Genomic DNA, 9,668 nt, shown 5'->3' on the forward strand with positions numbered 1-9,668 from the left:
AAAATAGAGATTGGGAATTCTATGTAGTGGTTCATAGTCATCTCCCAGAATTCTTTTGCTGGGCGTAGCTGGTTCAGTTCATTACTGCTCTATTGGAACTGATTTGGTTCATCTCATTGCTGGAGATGGCCACGTCCTTCAGAATTGATCATCATGTAGTATTGTTGTTGAAGTATATAATGATCTCCTGGTCCTATTCATTTCATTCAGCATCAGTTCATGTAAATCTCTCCAGGCCTTTCTGAATTCATCCTGCTGGTCATTTCTTACAGAACAATAATATTCCATAATATTCATATACCACAATTTATTCAGCCATTCTCCAATTGATGGGCATCCACTTAGTTTTCATTTTCTGACCACTATAAAGAGGGTTACCACAAACATTCTTGAACATACAGGTCCCTTTCCCTTCTTTAAAATCTCTTTGGGTTATAAGCCCAATATAAACTTTATTATTCTTAGATTTTTTGGTCTGCGTTTTCTTTTGTAACATAACTAACATGGAAATAATTTTGCACTGTACATGTATAATCTATATCAAATTGCTTGTTGTCTCAGGGAGGGGAAAAGAAAGGAAGGGAAAGAATTGAGAGTTCAAAATTTAAATATATATATGGAGGAGAAGGAGAAAAAGAAAAAGTAAAGAGACCCAGGCCTTTATTCTGTCTTCAGTACTGATGAGCTTAAAGCTGTAATTTCATCTGTAAAATGGAGACTTTGGCCTAGATGATTACTAAAGGCTATCATAAATATAAAATCTATTCAAATTCTCCTGCTTGTAGAAAATCTGGTGATATCTATTTTTTAAAAAGGTGAGAGAAAGAATCTAAGTAATAAAAAAATTTTAAATAGTAAAAAAGCAAAAAAAAAAAAAAACAATTGGCACAGTGACTGAAAAGATCTCAGGAATTCTCCAGTCTCAGATTGTCTTGGGATCAACATTATATAGTACTGACTATGTGCGAGGCACTTTGCTATAACTGATTTTGTGAGTGACACTACCCAGCCACTCCAGACCTTTGCTTCCAAGAAGGAGAATAGCTGCAGCACTTAGTGGGACCAAGCTCCAGCTCCTGAGTTAAGAGCTTTGGTGAAAGGTGAGGGAAAAGTGGTTATTGTTGTTGTCAGTTCTTCATTCTTGAAGAAGACCATGACATCAAGGAAGTGATGTCATGACATACAAGTGAATTGGATTTAAGTGAGGGAGAGCTGTGCAGGGTCACCTGTCTCACTTTGCCCTCCAGAGCCAGCTGGGCCCAGTGACCAGATATAGATCAGGACACCTGGAGATGGCCCTGGATGCAAAGAGGGACCTGGCCTTTTTAAGCTAAAGTCTTCAACAAGACTCAGTTTGATCGAGCTTGAACTCATTCAGTGATTAAAGCTGGGAATCAATTGAAGCAAAAAAATTTTCTCTTTCACCTAATCCAAAAAATACCTAAATAAATAAAAAGGAGGAAATAATAGTGAGTGAATCTTAGCAGTTAAAGCAGAGGATTCGTGATATCTGACTAGCACCTAAAGTAGATTCTCTTCTTTACTTCTCAAGAAAAAAGTACTAAAAGTATTATTTCCCCATTTTATGGATGAGGAAACTGAGTCTCAGAGAGATTCGATGATTTCATGTTTATTAAGCTACTGTCAGCTATAAGCTTCAAACCAGATTTCTGGCTGACCCCACATCCAGAGGCTTTTCCTACCCAACCACAATGTCCTAAAGTTTATGTGTCTGAAATTCCCATTCTTTCTATGTAGAATTTAAATTCCTTAATGCAACATTCAAGCCCCTTCACAATCGGGAACCAATGTACATTTTCAAAATTTATTTTACTTCTCCCTTCCACACTTGCTATACCTAAATCAAAAGTTCCCTGGTCTCTTTTTTCAACCTGTTCCCCATACCTAGAATTCTAGTTCCCTCAGCCTCCATCAGTTGAAGTTTAACTCCATCTCTTAAATGTCACCTCCAAAGTTTGTCGGTCATTGAGGATTTTGTGCTTACTATGAAGCAGCCACTGTGCTGAGGGTTGAGAATAGACAACAATATCTCTTTCTGCCTTTAAAAGAGCATGCATTCTGATAGAGGAGACCACAGGCAAATAATTATGTCCACATGAAAGATACATTGTATAGAGAAACTTAGCAGGAAGAGCCTGGGATGGGAGAAACCACCAAAAGTCTCTTGCAGAAAATGTCTTGAAGGAAATCAGGAGCTACAGAGGGTGACTTGAGGAGGGAGAGCATTCCAGGAATAGAGGACTAGTGGGGGGAGGGGAGAGAAGTCAATGCAAATGCAGCTGGGAGATGGAATATCTCATCTGTCCAGTGCCAGGAACCTTAAGAAGGTCAATGTGGCTGAATAACAGAGCATATGGAAGAAATTTAAGTACAAGACCAGGAAGATAAGAAGGGCTTTACATGCCAAATACAACTATATACAAGAGGAAGTCTATTGAGCCGGGATTGATATAATACCCTGTCTTTATTAGAAACATCACTTAAACTACTGTGTGATTTGTTGGATTGGACAAAAACTCAAGACCAATTTTTGTTGCTGTTCAGTCATGTCTGATAGTTCAAGACTCCATTTGAGGGTTTTTTTGGCAAAGATACTAGAGTTGTTTGCCATTTTCTTCACCAGCTCATTTTATACATGAGGAAACTGAGGCAAGCAGGGTTAAGTGCTTTGCCCAGGGTCATACAGCTAGTACTCGTCTGAGGCCAGATTTGAACTAAGGTCTTCCTAAGTCTTCTATCCATCTAGTTGTCCTAAAACCAATTAGAAGCTATTTTAACAGTACAATGCTTGCTTTAGCAGCACATATACTAAATGGAATGATACAGAGAAGATTAGCATGTCCTCTGCGTAAGCATGACACACAAATTCGTGAAGCAGATGGAAAGAAAGAAAGAGAGAGAGAAAGAAAGAAAGAAGGAAGGAAGGAAGGAAGGAAGGAAGGAAGGAAGGAAGGAAAAGAAAGAAAGAAAGAAAGAAAGAAAAAAGAAAGAAAGAAGAAAGAAAGAAAGAAAGAAAGAAAGAAAGAAAGAAAGAAAGAAAGAAAGAAAGAAAGAAAGAAGGGAAAGGGAGGGAGGGAGGGAAGGAGGGAGGAAAAGAAGAAGGAAGGAAGGAAGGAAGGAAGGAAGGAGGAAGGAAGGAAGGAAGGAAGGGAGAGAGAGGGAGGGAGGGAGGAAAAGAGGGAAGGAAGGAAGGAAGGAAGGGAAGGAGGGAGAGAGGGAGGAAAGAAGGGAGAAAGGAAGGGAGGGAGGGAGAGAGGAGGAAGAGAGGAAAGGAGGAAGCAAAAAAGGAAGGGAGGGAGGGAAGAGGGAAGGAAGGAAAAGAAAAAGTAAGTATAGGAAAGAGTTAAAAAGAACCTATACATGGGTAACAGTTGTATGAGTGGAGAGATAAATTGTACCAGAAGGTAAACATGACAAGATATGGGACTTCTCCAATCATTTCCCAGTCACTAACTTGAATATGTCTCAACTGAGATCCTCAAAAACATGTTCTTGCCTCTATTTTAGGAATTAATCACATCATTTTGTATTGTAGTTATTTGTTTGTGTGTTATATACAGCTACTAGAATGCAAACCCCATGAGGGCAGAAACCAGTTCTGATTGAGTCTTCCTAATCTCCTTCTCAGTACCAGTATATGTCAGGCACATAATTTTCACCAAGGCTGAAGGAGGTATAAAATCCCTGTTTGTGCATTTATGCTTATGTGCACTTCTTTAAAAATCTGTGATTCTTCTGTTTCTGGTGCACAATTAGGCATATTATAAAGGTGTGTGGGCATCTTTTTTCTGAGCCTGGTAGTTCATATAGTGGCTTCTTAGACACTTGAGGGTGGGAGGAAGAAAGAAGGGTTCAGGTAGTGGAGAACTGCTCTCTGCCCCCAAGGAAGTTAAGGAAGTTAACTTTAAGGAGTTAAGGAAGGGAGGTGTGGGGGCAGGAGCAGATACACAAAAATAACTTGCACAAAAGACAGAAGCTAATGTAAAGGACTGAAGTTTCTACCGTCTATCTTGCACAAGTGTCTGCCTCTGTGACTGTCCTTCCCTACAGGCTAGGCAAACACACCCTGTGTGACTCATGGCTCTAACATGTGCCCAACCTGGCCAGAGAAGGTGGGCAAGCCAGCAGTGATGTAGCCCAGGGTAAAGTCACCAGCTCATTGCTCAGGTATCCGTGCTGAGCGCGCGCGCACACACACACACACACACACACACACACACACACTCATTCTGTGTATGTGTGTGTGTGTGTCTGTCTCTCTCTGTGTGGTTTCTATCTCTGTCTCTGTCTCTATCTTTCTGTCTGTCTTTGTGTCTCTGTCTGTCTCTTTCTGTCCCTGTCCATCTCTCTGTTTGTCTCTCTGTGTATCCCTCTGTCTCTGTCTTTCTCTGTTTCTCTGCCTCTATCTCTTTCTCTCTCTGTTTCAGTCTCTGTTGCTCTGTGTGTGACTCTCTCTTTTTCTTTCTGTCTGTTTCTCTACCTCTGTCCCTGTTTCTATCTCTGTGTGTCTCTCTCTTTCTGTCTCTGTCCCTGTCTCTCTCTTAGTCTCTGTCTCAGTATATCTTTCTGTCTCTCTCTTTCCTTTTCTGTCTCTGTCTCCCTATCTCTATCTCCCTCTGTCTCTGTCCCTCTCTGTCTCTGCTTCTCTTTCTGGCCCTTTGTCTCTCTGTGTTTCTTTCTCTGTCTGCCTGTCTCTGTGTGTGTGTGTGTGTGTGTGTGTGTGTCTGTCTGTCTGTCTGTCTGTCTCTAATTCCTATAGCCTGATTAGAGACTAAGGGTGACATAGAAGAGTCCTGAGTCTGATTTGAAGGGGACGGAGAAGACCCTCCCTAAGCCTGCCTGGGGAAGTGGACAAGAAATAGAAGTCTCACTCTCCTATCCCAGGGTTTAGTTTTCATCCAGACCCTATACTCATAACCTTTCCTTCTTCAACTTATAACTTATCTAGAGCCCAGTTTGGACAAAGAAACTAAGATTAAAATGCTAGTGGTCAAAGAAAGACAGCTCTCCAGGCCTGAAACATAGTAGTCTCTTGCTAACCTTAAGATTAAATTATCCCTAAAAATGGTTTCTTTTTTAATAATTCCAGTGGCCAAAAAAATGACAGGAATGGCATATATTTCTTATATTACATGATACATATAATTTTTTGCTCTGTATTTTTTATGTATTTCTTAAGCTTTTTATTTCACATGGATTGGAAATGATGAGTACTTGATAAAATGATTATTAAAACCATCATTCTTTCCAAAAATTTTGGAGAGCAATTTGGAACTATAAAACTGTGCATACCCTTTAATCCAGTAATACCACTACTATGTTTGTATCCCAAAGAGATCAAAGAAAAAGGAAAAGGGCCTATATATACAAAAATATTCATAAAAGCTATTTTTGTGGTATATAGAATTGGAAATTGAGACCCAGCAATTGGAGAAAAGCTGGATAATTTGTAGTATATGATTGTGATAGAATACTTTTGTGCTAGTAGAAATGACAAGAATGACAGTTTTAGAAAAAACTTGGAAAATTTTACATGAACAGATGCAAATTGAAGTAAGAAGTACAAAAGAACACTTCACAGTAATACTATTGTACAATGATCAACTGTGAATGACTTAGCTATTCTCTGCAATGCAGTGACCCAGGACAATTCCAAAGGTCTTATGATAAAAAATGCTATCTGTTAATTTTGATTATATTAAATTTAAAAGGTTTTGTACAAACAAAACCAATGCAGACAAGATTGGAAGGGAGGCAGAAAAATGGGGATAAGTTCTTTTAAAGGCCTCATTTCTAAAATATAGAAAGAATTGATTCAAATCTATAAGAATACAAGCCATTCTCCAAATGATAAATGGTCAAAGGATATAAACAGACAATTTTCATATGAAGAAATTAAAGCCATTTCTTGTCATATGAAAAAATGTCCTAAATCACTATTGATTAGAGAAATGCAAATTAAGACAACTCTGAGGTGCTACTATATACCTCTCAGGCTGGCTAAGATAACAAGAAAAAATAATGACAAATGTTGGAGGGAATGTGGGAAAACTAGGACACTAATACATTGTTGGTGGAGTTGTGAACAGATCCAACCATTCAACTAACTGTACAAACCTTTGATCCAGCAGTGTCTCTACTATGTCTATAACACAAAGAGATCATAAAAAAGGAATAAGGACCTATATGTGCAAAAATGTTTGTAGCAGCCCTTTTTATAATGGCAAGGAACTGGAAACTGAGTCGAATTAGGGGAGTAGCTGAGTAAGTTATGGTATATGAATTTTATGGAATATTATTGTTCTATAAGAAATGATCATCAGGATGATTTCAGAAAGACCTGGAGAGACTTACATGAATTGATGCTAAGCAAAGTGAATAGAACCAAGACTTTTCAATAGCAAGATTTTATGATGATCAACTGTGATGTCCTTGACTCCTTTCAACAGCAAAGTGATTCAGGCCATATCCAATAGATTTGTGATGGAGAGAGCCATCTGCATTCAGAGAGAGGACTATGGGGACTGCATGTGGATCACAATATAGTATTTCTACCTTTTTGTTGATGTTTGCTTATTTTTTGTTTTCTTTCATCTTTTTTTTGCTTTATGATCTGATTTTTCTTGTGTAGCATGATATATGTGGAAATATGTATAGAAGAATTGTACATGTTTAATATATTGGATTACTTGCTTTTAGGGAAGGGGGGAAGGAGAGGGAGAAAAATTTGGAACACAAGGTTTTACAAGGATGAATGTTGAAAATTATCTTTGCATATATTTTGAAAATAAAAAGCTATTTTTTAAAAAATGCTATCCATTTCCAGAGATAGAACTCAAGGAATCTGTATGCAGATCACAGTATTCTTTTTTTATTTCATTTTTCTTGAAATTGGGTTTTTTTCCCCCTCTATTATCTTTTGTAACATAGCTATTTGCCTTCTCAAGGGGAGAAGAGAAAGAGGGATGAAAAGAACTTAGAACTCAAAATTTATTGTTAAAATGAATGTTTAAAACTGTTTTCACATACAATTGAGAAAAAATAAAAACTTTTTAAAAATCATTCTTAAATTTTTATGGATCAGTGTTATGTCATAGCGCTCACTGTTAATGATGGTCTTTTATTTTGCTGTTTATTTTGCTGGATTTTCAAAGCTTTCGGAGATTTGTCATCTATGAGACACTGGTCTATAATTCCAGACATCTGACTTTGTCTAAGTATCTGGTTAGTGCTAAATTTTTGCAACTAGCAGTGAAATGCTGTATAGTTGCCATCATTCCATTGCAGAATCTATATTAATCATTATGTCTGGAATCCTTATGGAGAACTTTTCTGTAATTTCTGATGGCAATAACATAGTGTGATTGCCATTATAAGTCCCTCCATTTTCACAAACAAATTCACATGACTCAACCATTAATTCAAGGCTTTTTTTTTTGACCACAGGTTGTTGATAGGGTTTATTCAGAGGTCGCCCATTTTGATTCCATTCTTGGCTCTAAAATTCTTGGCTTCATCTTGAAATAAACTAGTCTTAGATAGTTTTGACACTTGTTCCAAAAGTATTTCTATGGACTTTTGGCCAATTTGTCATGTATTCTAAGAATGTCTACTAATCCCCTTGCTCCTTTTGTGGCAAGTTTGTATCAGTTAGTAAGGTATTGGGTCTTTTGCTTCATTAGTGCTAAACAGAATTTTGTTAGAATACTTTCCAGATCTGTTATGATCGATTTTACAGTTCTAAAAGTACACATTAAACTTGGCATTGCGTTAAGTGTTAAATCTTTTGAATATTCTTTCCATTCAGTTTTGATTTCAGGATGCCAATAAGTCTCTTAATGGATTCACTTACAGATAGATACTCTCCTTGATATTTTTATTCTCAGTTTGCTTGACTTAGAGCTCAACATATTTGTACTTACTACCTATATCCATTGGTTCAAGCTCAGTCTTCAGGCTTTTTCCTTGGAGTATGTCACAAAGTTTTTACTTACTGAAACCAAATATCCTTTTTATATCATTAGAGAAAGATTCTGTGAGATTATAAGCTGTTTAATTCATTTTTCAGCAGAACCACAATGTATCTACATCATGTGACTAAAAAGATATTTTAGTTTAATTCCTTAATTCAGAATCCCTTCTTAATTCTATTTAGGAGAAATGACCACAGATTTAAGGCTTGGAAGGACATCAAATAGTTCAATGTTCTAAATACAGTTTCATTCTTTCCTTCCTCCTTTATTTCTATCTTTTCTCCCTTTGTTTTTTTCTTCATTTCTTCCCTTTTCTTTCCTCTTTTTCTTCCTTCCTCCCTTCTTGTTCTTTCTTTCCTTCCTTTCTCTGATTACTACCTATGTAGCTGCATCTCTCACCTTAAGCTACCCCTGAGTTCATTGAGGGCTGAATGAGTGGTGGTAGGGTTAGTTTCGGTCATCTTTAGGATTCAGTTAGGGTTGATATCTTTTCTGAGAAGGAGCACTGTCCTAGCCACTCATTTCTTTGGGCTGAAACATGGTATGAGAGAAGCCAGATCCCATATCTACATTGAGAAACTTTGTGACATTGTATTCCTCTTGGAGGGGATGGCCCTAACTCTAGTGAGAGAGTGAGAAGAATCAAATAAAAGAGAGGGGATAAATTAGGATAAATTGCTATTGGAGTGTGCATGATAGTCATGGCAAGATGGTAATATAAGAAGGGAAACCCCATTCATTAGGGCTAGGACTTTGGGGCCCAAACAAAGTTGGGACCCAGTTTCATTTGTCTATTTTAAGGGCAGGACTTGATGTCTCTCCTATTCTTGTGAAGAGCCTAGAGATTGAATAGGGCCAAAAAGGGCTTCCTGTTTTACATGACAGACACTAAGGAGCTGTCTCACCAAGCTGGAGGAAAGATGAGCTAAAGAGGTCTTCAGAGCAAGAGACAGGTAGGCAGATGCTCCTAGGGATGAAAACAGGGGAAACAAGGGGGCCAGTATTCCCAGGCAAGAAGGGCCCCCACCACACCCACCAGCATCTGCCTTTTGTCAGTGTCTGTAAGGTTCCTGGGGTGAATGGCTCTGGGCAGAAAGCAGGGATGAGTCAGGGAGATGCCAGAGGAGGCAAGTCTGACACTGTCCCAGCTGCTGCCCTGAAGAGAAGGAAGCAGGCCCTGCAAGAGCTCCAGACCCTGGATTTACAGATCCTTATACAGACCTCTTCTCCCTCTCCTCCATATCCACACAGAGAGGCCTTTGGACACCCATTCTAGGAAATCCCAGTATTGAAAGTGACCCAAACCTACAGAGTCAAATTATCTGAATGTGACCCCCCATTCTTCTATTTACTACCTTCGTGAACCTAGACAGTAATTCCTCTTTCTGTTTCCCTTGCTATAAAAATGAAAGGATTAGGATAAATGATCTCCAAGGCTCCTTTCAGTCTCAGAAAGCACCCACATAGCTCAGCACTGCTCTAGTTAACTCAAAGAAAAGCACATCAATCCAACCAGCCCCCAAGCAACCCAGAACTCTACTGGCAAAAACACTGGTTTGGGGAGTCTAAAAGAGCTGGCTTCAAATCCCAGTTCTAACACCAAAACCACCAATATAATTCTGGAAAATGGAAATAACTATATACATATACATGTATGTACATAGATATGTGTAT

At 38.4% G+C, this 9,668-nt stretch overlaps 1 pseudogene; it reads left to right on the top strand.

The window, feature by feature from the left end:
* The first annotated feature begins 2,809 nt into the window (after positions 1–2,809).
* On the top strand, positions 2,810–2,910 carry LOC127539558 (uncharacterized; annotated as a pseudogene).
* Positions 2,911–9,668: the final 6,758 nt, after the last annotated feature.

This window comes from Antechinus flavipes, chromosome 5, assembly GCF_016432865.1.
Source record: "Antechinus flavipes isolate AdamAnt ecotype Samford, QLD, Australia chromosome 5, AdamAnt_v2, whole genome shotgun sequence".
NCBI lineage: Eukaryota > Metazoa > Chordata > Mammalia > Dasyuromorphia > Dasyuridae > Antechinus > Antechinus flavipes.